At 38.0% G+C, this 17,495-nt stretch overlaps 1 protein-coding gene and 1 pseudogene across 5 annotated transcripts in view; both read left to right on the top strand.

The window, feature by feature from the left end:
• PRICKLE2 (prickle planar cell polarity protein 2) overlaps nt 1–17,495 on the top strand; it is a 150,502-nt gene that overhangs the window by 78,472 nt on the left and 54,535 nt on the right. The window lies entirely within an intron of this gene.
• On the top strand, nt 7,973–8,090 carry LOC120613153 (uncharacterized; annotated as a pseudogene).

Raw genomic sequence — 17,495 nt, forward strand, 5'->3', positions numbered from 1 at the left:
AAGTTGCTCTTTAGTAAACAAGAAGGCAAGCATCCTCCCATGTCAATGGTCGAGCCTTCCTAAGATTCTGTGGTTGCCTCAGGAAGTTACTGAGCCTTTTGGCCAAACACTGCTAAAAACGAATTGCTCAGTATTAATTATGCATAATAAAAAAGAGATTTGGGACAGAAACCCATCAACATCCAGATGGATGGCACTACAAAACCGTTTCCACAGACTGGCTCGTTCTTTCATCTCTGTTAATTCCCTAGGACAGTGCCTGATATGTAGTTGGCACTCGATAAATAGTGATGATAGTTGTTATTGCTATGGCAGTTAGAAAGACAGATTGAAACTCAGTGATCAGATCTTGCAAAGGAAAGCTAATTATCCAAGCAATCTCTGAACCTGCATTTCCTGAACCGAAAAAGATAAATTCATAGGCTCTCAGCTTGGAAAAGGATCCGGGCTGCCACATAGAGTTGTAAGGTTTGTGCATTGCACAAAGGTGCCTGGCCAAGGAGGTGGTTGGGGGCTGCTGTTCTACCTGGGCTCTGATGCTTCCCAAAAGGGCACGTATGTTTTGTTTAATATAAGACACCATATAGTTTACCTGTCTTCCAACACTGGGGGCTTGCTTTTTCTAATTTTTGGTTGGGAGGGTGTCTTTCTAATTTCCAAAAAGGTACCAAAAAATCTAGCAGCAACGAAGAAGGAACTGTCAACATTAACTAGCCTAGCTCAGTGATGACTATTCATTTCCTCCCTGCAGTCCTGAGGTTCTGGGAAGCCTCCTTTCTGACTCTCGACAAAGCATGTTAGGAAAAGAGGTGAGGCCTTCATCCTCACTGGCATCAAGTGATTGGTGCATGGAAGAAGGTGGATTATGATTTTTCTGATTTCGTGGGTCAAGATTCTGAACTTCTTGGGCCCTTTTTCGTTCTTATTCCTTCTCCATAATTTTTCCAAATCATTACAACCATCATAGCCTTGGATAGAGAGGCAGACAGGGAAAGGAATTGACACACTAGCCAACTGATTTTGCCTACTGCTTCGCAACTCTGTTCATGTTGTTTGAAGATGAAGGTCAAGTCAAACTATGTGGATAAATTGGAGCTTGTGCTTATGCGTGGTTTTGAAGCACCCATCTTCTCCTAGACTCTCTTGCCGTATGGATGGTCAGAAATTCATCTGGATGGGGCAAATGGCCTGAGAAACTGCTCTGCTGAAATATGGTCATGAGTGGTCTTTCCCAAGCATAGTAGTTAAAAGCCATAGCTGTGGTACCAAACACACCTGGGACCCGGTCCATCTCTGCCATTCTCTGACTGTATTTATGATTAGAGCAAGTTATTTTACCTCGGTGAAGTCATTCTTTCTCTTCTGTAAAATGAAGATAGTAATGGTTCCTGCCTCGTAGGGAAACTAATACAATGCCTGGCATATCAGGAAATATTAACTATAATTACCAATTGGAAAGGCCAGTAAGTGTAAAAACACTTTTCTTAGACCCATCTGGGAAAGCAAAACTGAGATCAAAGTCAGAAGCTCTTGTTCAGAGATTTGGAGGGAAAGGGAGAAGAACTATAGAAACTAGACTGCAAACATTTTATTGAACCTAAACCTTGCATTTGCTATTTAAGAAAATCTCAGAAAAAGTTGTGACTTGAGTATTGTCCCATAAAGCCAGAATTTAGGGAGCAGAGTTAATTTACTTCCCCACTCTTTCCCTTTCAACATCTGAGGGAAACACCCAAGGACTATAGGTCAGGAGAATACATAGAAAAGGTGACATTCAAGTCCAGAAACAGTTACGGATCAGAAAAAAGTTCATTTTTAAAAAGTAATATATCTAAGTGACCTTGACCAAGTTTACTGTTTGGAAAATAAGCATGTGAAATCTTTTCTTCCTAGAATAAAGTAAGAATAAACAGGTAATGTTTCCAAATTATTAGAAGAAAGGTGATAAAGTTAATGAATAATAATTACTATTAATAAACTCTATAGCCTTCATAATTTTTGTCTCTTCGACCTATCAATACCTCAGAGAGGAATCTTAAAACCTCCCATTGTGTTTATAAATTTGTTTCTCCTTCTATTTCTGTCTTTGCTTTATATATTTTGAGGCTTTATTCTTAGTCACCTTCAAGTTTTTGATTGCATTATATTTTTTACACAGTGTTTTTCATTCATTATTTTGTGACATCCCTTCTTATGTTTTGGGGGTTTTTTTGCATTTAACTTACTTTAACATGAAAATCATTTTTGTAGTTCTTAAAAAGTTTATGAACTACAAAAAGCTGCATTAATAGTATTTTCCAGGAATATAAGTAGAGAACCGATGGCTATTTGAAAGTGATCAACAAATTGTATCACTAATAATTTTGAAATGACCAAGGATCTATTAATTGTAACATCCCTTTTTATCTTTCCTAATTATATTTAAATTCTTTTTTGTACAATATTAACATTGCAGACCAGCTTTCTTTTGGCGAGTAAATGCAAAATTGTACTTTTCCATTCTTTTTCAGAGTTACTGTTCAGTATTATTTTATATTAGTTTCAGGTGTACAGCATAGTGGTTAGACATTTATATAATTTATGAAGTGATCCCCCTGATTAGTCTAGTACCCACCTGGCACTATACATAGTTATTATAATATTATTGACTGTGTTCCCTGTGCTGTACATCACATCCCCATGACTGTTTTGTAACTATCAATTTGTACTTCTTAATCCCATCACATTTTTCATGCAGCCCCCCAACCCTCCCTTCCATCTGGTAATCACCAGTTTGTTTTCTGTATCTATGAGTCCGTTTTCATTTTGTTTATTCATTTATTTTGTTTTTTAGATTCTACATTTAAATGAAATTAAATAGTATTTGCCTTTCTCTTTCTGGCTTATTTCACTTAGCATAATACCCTCTAGGGCCATCCATATTGTTACAAATGGTAAATTTCATTTTTTTTATGGTTGAGTAGTATTCCATTGTGTATATATACCACAACTTCTTTATCCAGTCATCTATTGATGGGCGCTTAGGTTCTTTCCATTTCTTGGCTATTATAAATAGTGCTGCAGTGAACATAGGGTTGCATATGTCTTTTTGAATTAGTGTGTTGGATTTCTTTGGATAAATACCCAGAAGTGCAATTCCTGAGTCATAAGATAGTTCAATTTTTAATTATTTGAGGAACCCCCAAACTGTTTTCCATGGTGGCTGTACCAATTTGCAGTCCCACCAACAGTGCATAAGGGTTCCCTTTTCTCCACATCCTTGCCAATACTTGTTGCTCGCTAATTTACTGATGATAGCCATTCTGAGAGTCATGAGGTGATATCTCATTGTGGTTTTGATTTACATTTCTCCAATGGTTAGTAACATTGAGAATCTTTTCATATTTCTATTGGTTTCTATATGTCCTCTTTGGAGATATGCCTACTCAGGTCTTTTGGACATTTTTGAATTAGATTGTTTGGGTTTTTTTGGTGTTGATTGATAGATATACTTTTCCATTCTTTCATTTCAACCTTTTCTCGTGGAAAGCAGCATGTGATTGATATTGTGTTTTTCTTTTTAATCCAAACTGATAATCTATCTTTTAATTGATGGGTACAATATATTTACATTTATTATGATAACTTAGATAATTATTACTGCCACTTCTTTCTGTTTTATGTTTGCCATCTTTTCTCTGCTGTTTTCTATTTTCTTGACTATTATTTTTAATGAAGTTTTTCCAGTTTCCTTCATTTTCTGTTACTTGCTGGAAAGCTATAAAATATGTTTCTATTCTTGTAGTGGCTACTGCCAATTCTTAACATCCAGCCACACTGGATCCCTTGCCCCTTTCAAATATCCCAAGCTTCTTCCAACCTCAGGGCCTTTGCACTTGCTGTACTTAGTACCTTGCCTCCCACATTTATCCATTTTTAACAAATATCCAGTTATTCAGTGTCTCTGTCTTCCTTCTAAATATGATAGAGACCTTATGTGATATACCTTTTAGTTCCATTTATTAGATTACTTATGAAAGAGTTTTCCTGCCATCTTGAATAGTCTGCATTTCAGCATACTTCTGAGCCACCTTACTTGACTTTGAGTTCAGATTTTCTCTAGTCTCAGTAAAATATAATTTTGGATAGTTTCTCTTTAAAGCAAAATCATATCAATAGTAATAATTTTAGGATCATTTCATGTCTTTTATTTTTACATCTTTGCTCCCTTCATTTAATTTAGATAAGAACTGATTCTGAAATGCCCCATTACTATTTCCTAAAAATGTATGTGTAAAATTAAGACTGTTTTTTTTTTTTTCATTTCTTGTGTATTCCCAAAAAAGGTTTAGAGGAGCTTTCAGTAGAAAATATAAAATATGGATAAGGAACACTCTAGGCAACAAAGGGAGAGGAGATAATTATAACAGGAGACCAAGATTAAAGGCTGCTAACTACAACTGGGCATTATCACTAGCTTAGCACTAATAACATCTACTGTTTTTTGGATGAGACTGTGATCACATATGGATAAGCATTGTTTTAAACTTGATGTGAGAAATGTCCAGATGCCAAAGAGACCTGCCACAACTGCCTGTTTGGGTCTGAACCCAGTTCGTGGATCATGAGTTCTCTTCTCTTGCAGTTATTGACTAATACATTTGGTTGTGCTTCTCATGCCGCTCCAAAAGTAATCAGAAAATTCCGCCATTAGGTAGGAAGAGGTGCTATATAAATACTCCAAATAACTGAGTTCCCAATTCTCACTGTTATAGAGTCTTAATGGCTGGGGCCAGAGTCTCCCCATGCAATCTCTGTCTTATGAAAAACAGAAGGAAAGTTGCTTATAATAGGACTTAAGTGTAAGTGAAGATATATTGTCTGACTCATTTTTTTCTCCCACTGATTTTCACCATAATTTCAGAGAAGTGTTACCACAGAAGAACATTTGGTCCCAACATGTAATAAAAATCACTCTCAACTAGTCAAATTCCTCAAAACAAGAAGAGAATGGTGGTTGCTGGGGGGGCAGGGGTGGGGAATGGGAAGTTAGTGTTTAATGGGTATGGAGTTTTAGTTTGGGAAGATAAAAGATTTCTGGATGGTGGTGATGGTTGCCCAATAATGAACTTAATGCCGCTTAAAAATGCTTAAAGCGGTAAATTTTATGTTATCTGTATTTTACCAAAAATGTAAATAAATACCTGAAGTAAAATAAAAATTTAAAACATTTTGAAAGTCTCAGGAATTGAAACATTTCTTCAAGGACCACATGGTTTTTCTTGGGGGTGAACCTGAGCACATTAACTTCTCTTACATAGACCTCAAAGAAAAAAATTTGTCAAGCCTGAGTCTGTTCTCGTGACCCTTACTGCACAACATATGCACATAACATTCAAAGCGCCCATGCTTCCATACAACACAGTTGATTTCTGCCTTCTTTGGAATTCCAACTGGTCCATGTGGCTTTCATGATTAAGCAGCCTCTCTAGCCTGTTTATTATTCGAGGTTTTAACAGAAATCACAGAATGAACTGTAACTATATTGGTCATTGATTCATAAAATACTCAGGGCAGAGGTAATTCTATGACTGGTTTACGGAGACAGTGGGGTAAAGTGGGAAGAGCAAGAGCTTTGAGATCAGACCTAAATGTCAATCCTAGCTCAGCCCTTTACTCCTGAGCAAGTTAAATAGATTATAATCTAGGCGATTCTCATTATTCTTGGATTCAAGTGTTAGCAATTTCACCTGTCAAAATTTGTTTGTAACCCCAAAATCAATACTTGCAGTGCTTTCGCATTCATTCTCAAGTGTGTAAAGGGGGCAAAATTTTGAATCGCCCCACCTGCACGTTGCCAGCTGAGGTCGTTTCAGCTCTCATACAATAAGCAAGTGTACTTTTTTCCTCTGTTTAGTACCACGTTTTTTGGCATTTGTGCTTTTTGTTGATTTCATTCTTTAAAATGGCCCCCGAGCTTAGTACTGAAGCTGAAGTGCTGCCTAGTAGTGTTCCTAAGGGCAGGAAGCCTTTGGGATGCCTTATGGAGAAAATATGTGTGTTAATCTTTTGTCACCACGAGTTAATAGTGCTGTTGACTCTGAATTCGATGTTAATGAATATATTAAGTAAGGTGTCCTTAAACAGAAACACATATAAAACAAGGGCATGGATTGAGCCATTGACAAAAATATTGTGACCAGAGGCTGGCAGGAACCTATCCCTGTGTGTCCCCTAGGAGCAATAGTTCTGTATTCACTAATTCAGTGTTCACTGTGACTTTACAAAACATATCTACCATGAATAATGAGAATCATCTGTATTTCTCTTTCCAAAAGGTAATCTATTCCACACACGTCACTCCATTCTTTTCCTGCCGTGGCAGAGATTAAAAATATTTACAAATGATCGGCTTTCTCTTCTTCTAGGCACGGTGTGTGTGTATGAGACAGGGTGGGGGGGGGCGGGGGCTGCATATACTTTCTCACCCCCATGTAAATTAAGCATGGCCATGTGACTTGCATTACAAATGAAATGTATGCAGAAGTCACATGCATTACATCCAGGTAAAAGTGTTTCATTGCCAGTGTTCAATTCCAATCTTCCTTTTCTCTGCTGATATGGAAGTACATATACTAATGTGGAATCTCCATCACTGGGTCTCTGCCTACCTCTATCAGACATGTAGTGTGAGTGAGAAATAAAACTGCGGTGTGAATAAGGATTTAATGCCCAGGATATATAAAGAACTCCTACAACTCAACAACAAAATAAAAACCAACATGAATAGACATTTTTTTAAATAACAAGTATGGGCAAGGATATGAAGAAATCGGAACCCTCATACATGTACATTAACGGTGGGACGGTAAAACACTGCAGCCACTGTGGAGAACAGTTTAACAGTTTCTCAAAAAGGTAAACATAGATTTACTATATCCAGCAATTTTGCTCCTAGCTATATACCCAAAAGAACTGAAAGCAGAAATTCAAACAGATACTTGTATACCAATGCTCACTGAAGCATTACTTACAAATAGTGAAAAGAGTAAAACAACCCAAGTTCCATCAGTAGACAAACAGATAAACAAAATGTGGTAATATTCATGCAACGGAGCATTATTCGGCTATAAAAGTAATGAAGTTCTGACAGATGCTGCGACATGAATGAACCTTAACAACATTATGCTAAGTGAAATAAGTCAGATACAAAAAGGAGAAAATCATACTATTCCACTTAGATGAAATATCTAAACTAGGTAAATTCGTAGAGATAGAAAATAGATTAGAGGTTAGCAGAGGCTGGGAGGAGGGAGAAATGAGGAATTATTTTTTAATGGATGGAGAGTATCTGTTTAAAATGATTTCAAAGTTTTGGAAAAAGATAGTGGCGATGGTTGTACAACATTGTGAATGTAATTAATGTCACTAAATTCTACACTTTCAACTGATTAAAACGGCAAACCTTATGTATGTTTTACCTCAATAAGAAAATTTAATTTTTTAAAATAACAAACAACTGTGGTGCAAAGCTATGGTATTTTGGTGGTGTTTGTTTCTGTGGCATAATTGAGCTCGTCTTACCTAAACCTTCCTGTCAGTTTCTCTGGAATGGAATAATGTATGAGGTTTAGAGCCACATCTAACCTTGAACCTGCAGTATTGCCCTCACCGATCTTTTGGCCTCTTAGAACAGGGAAGACTAAATTCTCGCAGTTATGTCCATGATACATTTGAAACTTCATGGGGCAGAAAGTGTAACTCAGGCTGAAAGTAGCCATAGTGGTCAGAAATATTTACTTCATTATATATAAGTGAACTCCTCAGGTTTTATACTTTTCCATGGGTTCATACTTTCAGTTATTTTAATGTGCAGAAATGAAACTGCCTTAAATGAACTGATTCCAAACAAAGATCACCTGTATTTTAAAACGAGTTTCCAATAATGTCCTGTGATTAGCAAGCTCCAGACTATTCAATAAAGAATTTTTAAGTCTACAGCGATGCCACCCTGAACATGCCCGATATCATCTGATCTCGGAAGCTAAGCAGAGTTGGGCCTGGTTAGTACTTGGATGGGAGACCACCGAGAATACCGGATGCTGTAGCTGTAGGCTTTAAAAATTTTTTAAAAATAAAGAATTCTTGGGATCAGGGATATCTGTCATTATGCATCTCTTTGGACAGGTAAAGAGTTGAATTTGTCCTAAGATTTCTTCTGTTGCTGCTTTCTAAACTTCCTTCAGAAGGGTTTTATATAATGTTGTGAATCTGTACTTACTAATAATAGAGGGGAGAAATGGACTAGGTATGTTGTGTGTGAAGTACAGAATCAAAGCAATGATCCACCACACAGGAAAGATACCACATAGGAAATTCCTAAAGAGTCCACCTAGGAAAGAAGTAACCCAAACTCAGATATTTCTTGGAGACACAGATTTCCAGGTATCTGCCCAATATTAGAGTCTCCCCTTTCTTATTGATAAAATCTGATTTTATTTTAGACAGTGATATGCTCAACTAAGGATTATATTTTTCAGCTTCTCTTGGAACTAGGTCTAGCCAAGGGGATATAAACAGAAGATAGTACTTGCAGGAAATCTCCAACTGAAAGATAGGTCTTTTGCCCCTTGCTCTTACCTATGTTCTTGCCTGGAATATGAACATGATGGCTGGAGTTCCAGCAGCCATTTTGTGATTTTTGAGCATAAATGCCCCCGAACACTTAGGATAGTGGAAATGATAGAAAGACCCTCGATGCTTGATGGTTTTTACAAAATGCTGTATCAACCCTAGACCACTATACTTATATTATTACTAGCAGCCCAATACAATTCTAATCTCCAATATTGTTGTTATTTTCAGTTATAATACTAATCTGACCATTATATACAGGCTTACAATCAACAGTATATTTTCATTCTGTTATCACCTTTAATCCTTGAAACCCTATGTTTCAAGGATTATTATATACAGGCTTACAATCAATATAAAGTATATTTTCATTCTGTTATCACCTTTAATCCTTGAAACCCTATGTGATGAGTTACTCTAGTGCAATTACTCGAGTCTTAGAGATGAGGACATTGAAGCCCAGAGAAATTAGATAAGTTGGCCAAAGTTGTAGACTTAGCATTTTTCAAGACTCAAACATTAAACATCAAATGCAGCTTCTTTCTCCTACACTGCAGGCAAATATTAACATAGTTGATGTTTGAGTAGCTATCCTAGAAGTGGAGAATCTTTTTTCATTTTTAAGTTAGAATCACTGATCTATGAGAACACAATTAGCCAGTCATTTGCTAGCTTAAAAAAAGAAGAGTTTATTAAGATTTGAGGTAGAGGTGGGGTTTTTTGGTATATTTCCTCTTCATGGAGACCTACAATATGTTCAATTCACATCCTTTTCGACTTTAGAAGAGAAAACAAAACACCTGCCAATACATAAATGACTGAATGTTTCTCTGTTCTGTTTTAGGCCTAGGGATTTAAAAAGGAAACAAGAAGGGAGCAAAGGAAAAAGATATATAAAGAAAGGGTAAAATTCTGGTGAGAGGGAAGAGATATGGAAAAGACTAGGAGACTGAGAACTGTAAATATTTTGAAGTATATGTCAGCTGAGGTAGATAACTTGGCTTCATGTGCTATTTGCTAGAACCATCAGAGATAGAATAGACAACAGATAGTTGTCATCATACCTTTTGCAATAGTCTTTCTGTGTTTACAGCTCTTCTATTTTCACCCTTTTAAAGAGGATTTGCCAAAGAAACTGATTATATAAGTTTCTGTCAGCGATGCGCAGGAACTGGTTTATGCAGTATCACAAGATCCAGTTGGTCAGTTTTCAAGAATTTGGTAAGCCCGTTATTAAATAGCCATTTTTAAAACTTAATTATGCAAACTTATAATTAAATTATATTAAAAAGAAAGGTAATAAATAATCAAAACTCATGACTTCATAATTACTTTCCAATATTTCACTATTATCTGTGCTCTTGAGGTTATTTCATCTATTCTATATGGTGGAACTACTGTGTAATGGTATGCTGTATAATGGTACACCATGGAAATTGTCAAATGCTACAGATTTAGGAATTTATTGTTTTTTGAAACTCGGTAGTGTTTTTGTCTGCCTCCAATAGCTTTTGCATTATTTTAACTTTGCGTTATAGTCATTTGCCTACTTATCTTATATACTCTACTGAAATATAACTTGGAGACATTTTTGATTGTCACAACTGGGTGCGTGTGTGTGTGCATATGTGTTATTGATGTATAATGGGTCAAGGCAGGGATGGTGCTAAACCTTCTACAATGCATAGGACAACTTCCACAATAAAGAATGATCTCAAAATGTCAATAGTGTTCATGGCATTTATGCTCAAATAAAAATAGTTTCTTATTTATATGTATGACCTTTCCCCACAAGCACTCAAGAGTTCCTTGCACATAGTAGGCTGTTTTAGTCTGCTCTGGCTGCCGTAACAGAATACCACAGACTGCGTGGCTGAAACAATAGAAATTTATTTCTTCACAGTTCTGGAGGCTGGAAGTCCAAGATTAAGATGCCAGCAGGCTTGGTTTCTGGTGAGGACTCTCTCTTTGGCTTGCAGACAGTGACCTTCTTGCTGGATTTTCACATGATCTTTCCTCTGTGCATGCACATTCTGGTGTTTCTTCTTATGAGGACTGCAGTCCTTTCTGATTACAGCCCCACCCTTATGACCTTGTGTAACCTCAATTACCTCCTTAAAACTTCTGTCTTCAAATACAGGCACATTACAGGCACACTACAACATATGAATTTGTAGGGGAGAGGGGCACAATTGAGGACATAGCATAGACATTTATGACTTAGGCATTCAGTTTCTCGAAAGCAAGAAATATACAGCCTTCAGTGTGTACCTGTCTCTGTGCTAGTTACATATCATCTGAGCCTCATAACATTGCTTCAGGGTAAATATTGTTGCCCCCATTTTACAGATGGAGTTATTGACTCTATAAAAAAATAAATAACATGATCAGCTATGTAAGATGGTAAGTGTTCAATCCAGTATTCAGACCTAAACATTGTGACACCAGAGTCCAAACACTTAACCACTGTAGGAAACTGCCATCCTGCTTTAGTCATACATATGTATGTGTGTACTTTGTCTAACAGCAATATTGAAACTGTTACCAAAATAAGTAAGCAAATGTTGGGGAATTTTTAGTAGGGTATATATGCAAATGTGCAGACATTCTGCAAAGAGTGTTTTGGTAAAATTGGGGCGGGGGAGTCTTTATGTAATTGTAGCTTAAAGGAAAAGTGTTTAAACTCCAAGTTCTTCTGTTTCCAGGACCTTTTCTTTAAGATAGGATAAAATAAATAACTGTCAGATAATGCTCCAAACTAAATGGAAAGTATTTTCTAGCTAATTATTGAGCTTTAATATTCTAAATTTAAAAATTTAAAAACTAAAAGGTTTGGAAAGAGAGTAAGCATGTGAGAAAGAGCAGGCATAGGAGCAAAACAACTCACATTTTGAATTATAGTACCTGCTTAGGATGTAAGGCGATTATTTTCTTCCAATTTGTTCGAACGAAGTTGACTCAACTTGAAAGAAATTCTCTGGCTTCAAATACCAATGAGTGTTGTTTTTTGTTCCTTCCTCTTAAAGAAAAAGTACACTGACAGTTATTCTGTTCATCTTCCTCTTAGCATCTCTTCCATCTACCCTACACCAGTAATCTTTGCTGAAAAAGCAAGAATTTTGATGGAATGAAAAGGAAGCTCAGTGAGTTTTACTCAGATTTCTCCTGAAACCTCACCTATGTATTCTCTTACTTCATAACTATGTCCAAATCTTTTGATAAGCCAAAAAGTAAGAAAAATGCGATTTAAATATAGTACACATTCACTCAGCAAACATTTGCTGAGCACCTACTACGTGCTAGACCCTCTTCTCGGCTATATAGTGAACAAAGTCTCAGGCATTCACATTTTAGAGGGAAGAGAGAGAGAATTAACGAGTGAGTAATCCATCAGCATTAAGTTCTTTGAAGAAAAGCAGGTTAAGGATTTATCCACTTTAGTACTATTGGCATTTTGATCTAGATCATTTACTGTGGAAGCTGTCCTATACATTGTAAGAGGTTTAGCAGCATCCCTGGCCTTGACCCACTATGTGCCAGTAGCGCATGCACACACACACACACACACACGCACACACACAGTGCCAGTTGTGGCAACCAAAAATGTCTACAGACATTGCCAGATATCCTTTGGGGACTAATAGTATCCCCTGATTGAGAGGGCTGATCTAGAGAGTAAGAGATGGGGGTGCTGATTTATTTAAGGTAAGGAGGACCTCTACAATAAGGTGACCTTTAAGCAAAGACTGGAATAAGTGAAGATGGGCATTATGTAAATATCTGGGAGAAGAATGTTCCCAATAAAGGAAATGGCTAGTTTAAAGGCTCTGAGGTGAGAGGAACACAAGGAAGCTATTGTGAGCAGAACTGAACAAGAGGAATATAGTGATATGATCAACCAGATCTTAAAGAGGCAAGATCATGATCCTATAGTAAGGACTTCGGCTTTGAAGCAGAGGGGTATAGGAAAACAGTGACATGACCTGATTTATATTGAAATAGGGTTGTTCCTGCTGCCAAATAGAGAATTAGCTCTGGGGACACAAACGTGAAAGCCTGAGTCCAGATGCAGCTATGGCAGTAATTCCAGGAGCACTTAGTCGTGCTTGAGATGGGTTGTTGAAGGGGCGGGGGAAGTAACTGGATTCTGGATATGTTTTGAACGTATATCTGACGTGATTTGCTGTTGACTTAGACATTGGATGAGAGAAAAAAAGGAGGGGTGGAGTCTAAAATACTCCTCTTTGAAAATACCCCAACTGAGCTTTTATTTCTGATTTTTGATCCGAAACCTGTGGGAGTTTAAGCATGATAGAGACATTGTTTAGGCATTAGGTTTTAGACTATTATTTCCTAAATTACTTCCTGAGTAAACCAATTAAAATTATAATGAGGGTCTCCAAGAGAAACAGAAAGGAGCCAAACTCTGTATAATTTTACCTCTTAGATACACTTAACAGCACTTTTCTCCTATTGCCTAGGGAATTAAATTCTGGCAAGTAGGGGGAAAAGGAACAAATGGGCTCTCCAAAGCTTCTCGTCGCCACTCGCTCATAGCTGTAATGCTACCCAATTGTTCTCTAGGTCCTCATTTGGAAACTAATGTGCACTTTTCATAAAAGCTACCACGTGCCACAAATTCAGGCAGCATCCCTCCTTTCTCTGGAGTACCTGCCTTCTGAGACCTCAAGCGTATTCTAGATATTGCCTCCCTAAATTGAAGGAGATTAACCAAGGTTCCAAATTTCTCAGACTGCAGGAGAGGGAGCATGTGAAATAAAAACCCAGTCTTCTAGTTAGTGTCTGGGTTAAGATGGGCTTTTATAAAACCTTCTAAAGGTGTCAGCCCACATTGGAGATTACATTCCAGGAGTTTTTACCTTTAAATTTTGTGGAGTCATGTTTACCTTCCCCTTAAAGCAGTGTTTCTCCTGGTGTCATGTGAGGTATTCATTAAGCATGCAGAATCTGGGCTCCTTTTCAGACCCAGAGGGACGGAAATAGGAATAATGTTCAGTAATGGCCTCGAATGATTCTGGAATATGCAAACATCTGAGAACCACTGCCATATCATTTAAGAATTGCATTCACTTCCTAGTGACTGAGACTATAAATAAAGAAATAGTGTATTTCTCTCATTGGTTAAAAAAAAATTCAGACATAGGCAATTCAGGGCTGGTATAGTGACTTCATAATATAATCAAAAACTTCCATTCTTGAGGTTACTTCATGGTACAGGATGGCTTCCGGAGCTCCAGATATTGTGTTTACATTCTAGGCAGGAAGCAGGAAGATGGGGGAATGGGCGAAAACAGCCTTTGCCAACTGCTTGGCATGCTTTAAAAGAGCTCTCTCAGAAGTCACATCCTTGCATATCATTGGCCAGAATTCATTCACGTGGTCATTTCTTGCTACTAGGGAAGTGCAGAAATACTGTTCTTAGCTGAGCATATTGATTCTCTAAGTAGAATGATGGTATTCTTATTAAAGCAGAAAATGAAAATGGATGGTGAGCAGCCACATTTCCCTTACACCATCATGCCATAGTGCTGTGCAAAGACTTAAATTTGGAATACATTATTTTTTACTTACTGTCAGTTCATTTTGGACCATATGTTGGTTATTTTATGGAGGACACCCGAGGGAAACATGTTCATCATTTCTGCAGTCAGTCATACAGATGTACTGGGAATCTGCTATATCTTTTTTTTTTTTTTTTTTTTTCCTATCCCGGTCTCTTTTTCTTCTTGATAAGGAAGGCCGAGAATCCACGATAAACGGAGGGGGAGGATGAGGAATCCAAGTCCACTTTTTAGCTATGTGACTCTCGATCTGATGAATATAATGTACCAACCTTCAGGATGTGGGGAGGGTTCATGAGATACTGTATATAAAAATACTTTGGGCATAAGAGACATTCAGTAAATATATATGTTCATTGATCCTTCGTTTAGATGGTGAAGGACAGTTGAACCTGAGATCAACCAAGAAAGTCTGATTTCTTTGTTGAATTCCTACCTCAAGAAAATGGGAATGGTTTTGATGTGGAAAATATCCCCACCAAAATGTGATCACTTTTCCCTCAGGACTTCTCATTCTTGGCAGATCTGGTAAAATCCCCTTGCTAAATCACATGTGTAGGTTTGAAAGGAGACACCTGCAAAACTGAGTGGGATGGAACATATTCTTTCCACTCCTCTGGGCTTACTGGATCCTTGGAGAAAACCGGAACCTCACAGTTCGCCTGCCAAACTCATGGGGAGGGAGAATACTTGGGAACTCTCACCCCCCAGGGTGTCGTCCGGGACCACCAGCAGGGGCATCACCTGAGAAGTGATGAGAAATGCAAATTATTAGCCCCACCCCAGGCTTACTGAAATAGAAATGTGTGTTTTTACAGACCTCCTAGGTGGTTCTGATGCAAGCTCTAAATAAAGCACTGTGCCCACTTTTTTAAATGAGCACACTTTTCTCTCCAGTGGGGAGTCATTGACTCTCGCTTCCATCTGTGCCCAGGCAGAAACGCTGTCAAAAGTACAGTTCCTCCTAACAAGCCTAGTCTTTCAAACTGGGTGAGTTCTTGCTCTGCAGACTTTATTTGCACACTGACTAAAGCTCTGACAATCTGTGTGACACAGGCTGAAGTTATTGCTAAACCTGCCCGTTGGGAGTAACACCTTAAATAAAGGCCTTCAGCTACTTCATTTTCATAAGCCAGTTTATTGTATTTAAAATGCTTTTGTTCAGGGGAAATGTACCTAGTACAGCTTCACCCAGGGCAGATCACAGAGTACTCCTACCTGGGAAAGTTTCAAGGAAGCAAAGTTTCTGTACATTTAACAGAATGCATTTGGGAGAAGTATGCCCAGTACACACAAGAGGAAAAGTAAAGTGATCAACATACCAGGTAATAGCTTGGTAATGATCATCATTGACAAAAGCCTATTGGATTTGCGTATTTATTTGTAAAAATAAACAAGTGAGACGTGTTTGGACTAAAATGAACAATCTCCAGTGTTTTCAGGAATGGTACCCAATTTAATTTTTGGAGTGCGAGAAAGTATACTATTTTTCCTGGTGTTTGTTTTGGGTCATACAGTAGTTTTACTGTGGAAGATGCCAGAGGATAACACATGCAGCATTTCTGTGTTCAGCAAGAGACAGATTGGAAATTCAAGATGGGGGTATATCCCTCATGCCCATCCATCTTCTAATCCCCTTTGCTCAATAAAGAGCTTGGAAAGTCCAGATCCTAAATCCCAGGGCGAGACACAGAAGCCAGCATGAGAGGAATGACTTTTTCTCCTGAATTTGAACAGGCTTGGAGGATTGCAAATGAGTTGAAGGACCAACTCATTCTCTTTCCTCCGAGTAAGTCAGATCACCTACCACATAACATGGGGGTGATTTGGTAGATTGATCATTAATATTATGATTTGTTTTAATGATGTGGCATCTCACTAACTAGGTAACTTTTCAAGTCATCCACCAAATTATTGATTACCTTGTGAGGAAATATTTTAGCACATTCTGTACTTGAAGAATTATTGGAATACTGGAAAATGGATACATTTTCAGTCGTGGTGATCAGTTGTCTTAAATTATAAAAGATAACACAAGATGTCCAGCCAGGAAAGATAGAGCTATGTTCCCAAAGAGTAGTCACTGCCTCTGTTGACTTCAGAATTCAAAGTCTTCAGGATGGACCTCAGCATACAAGAAATTTATTAACTTTCTACTTATCTCTAGAGTCACGTTGGGACTCCTCGTCTCAAAATGGTGTGCAACTTCTTTATCCAATCTCTAGGTGTGGACCTTGTTTAAGATGAGCGATTTGGGTCCTTCTCTGGAAAATTCGGAATTGAGCAAAGCTAATCAGTCTAGAAAACGAGGTTGTGTAAACTCAAGTGCTATGGGAAACTTTAAGCTTTGAGAAGGTGCAGAGACAGAATAAAGCAGAAATTAAGAGGACACTGGGCTTAGAGAGATGAGAATCCCTTACCAATCACCTTTCAGTGTCAGGTCCCATTTCTTCATGAGGCCCTACTGCTGGGTTTCTTGAGAAAACACCACACCTCTTCAATAATTTGCCATTTTTTTTTCCTCTGAAATCAAACTGGCTTAAATAGCATTTTATTCCTTGCAGTCTTCTTGCTTAAACTAAGTTGGGGGTTGGCTTGCAGGATTTGGCCTCACTCTGTAAGCTGACAGTGTTGACCTACATTCTACAATGGAGGAAAGGCCAGGAGGTATCTGGGTTCTCCCATTTGGCATATAGCAGGCTAGATAAGACACTTATTGCTATGCATTCATGTTATTTATTGCTATTGAGGGATAAATGCTTTGCCTATATGGTTATTTAATTGCCACAATCTTGTGATGAGGATTCTGAGTGGCTGATGTAACTTGCTGAAGAATGCAAAGATGGGACCTGGCCGAGACTAGGGGTGCAGATCTCCCCGGCCATGCTGCAGAAGGTGCAAGGAAGATTCTAACCTGGGTCAGCCTTGGGGAGCGTCAGAGAGGGCTTGACTCAAGGTGCTAATTTAGAAGGTCTCTCAGGGATGACTCTGATCTAGGCAGCAAAGAGAGGGCTATGTGAGTAATGAGGGGTGATGGAGAGGAGGGTCAGTCAAGTTCAGATTAGATTGTTCATTAGCAAGCATCCACAGGGATTCATTTCATATTAGCATTTGTCCCTAGCGTTCCATAACTATAATGAGAGTTGTGAGAATTACAAAGTAATGTTGCAACAAGGCCTACAAGCAATTCTTTGACTTGAGAGGCAAAGCCCATTCCCTAAGACACAGAAACTGGGCATGCTTCTTTATACCTGGCACTTACCTGAGGAGGCGTATGGTGAATGGATTCTCCTGAACACA

Source organism: Pteropus medius, unplaced genomic scaffold (assembly GCF_902729225.1).
Source record: "Pteropus medius unplaced genomic scaffold, Ma_sr-lr_union100, whole genome shotgun sequence".
In the NCBI taxonomy this organism is placed as follows: domain Eukaryota; kingdom Metazoa; phylum Chordata; class Mammalia; order Chiroptera; family Pteropodidae; genus Pteropus; species Pteropus medius.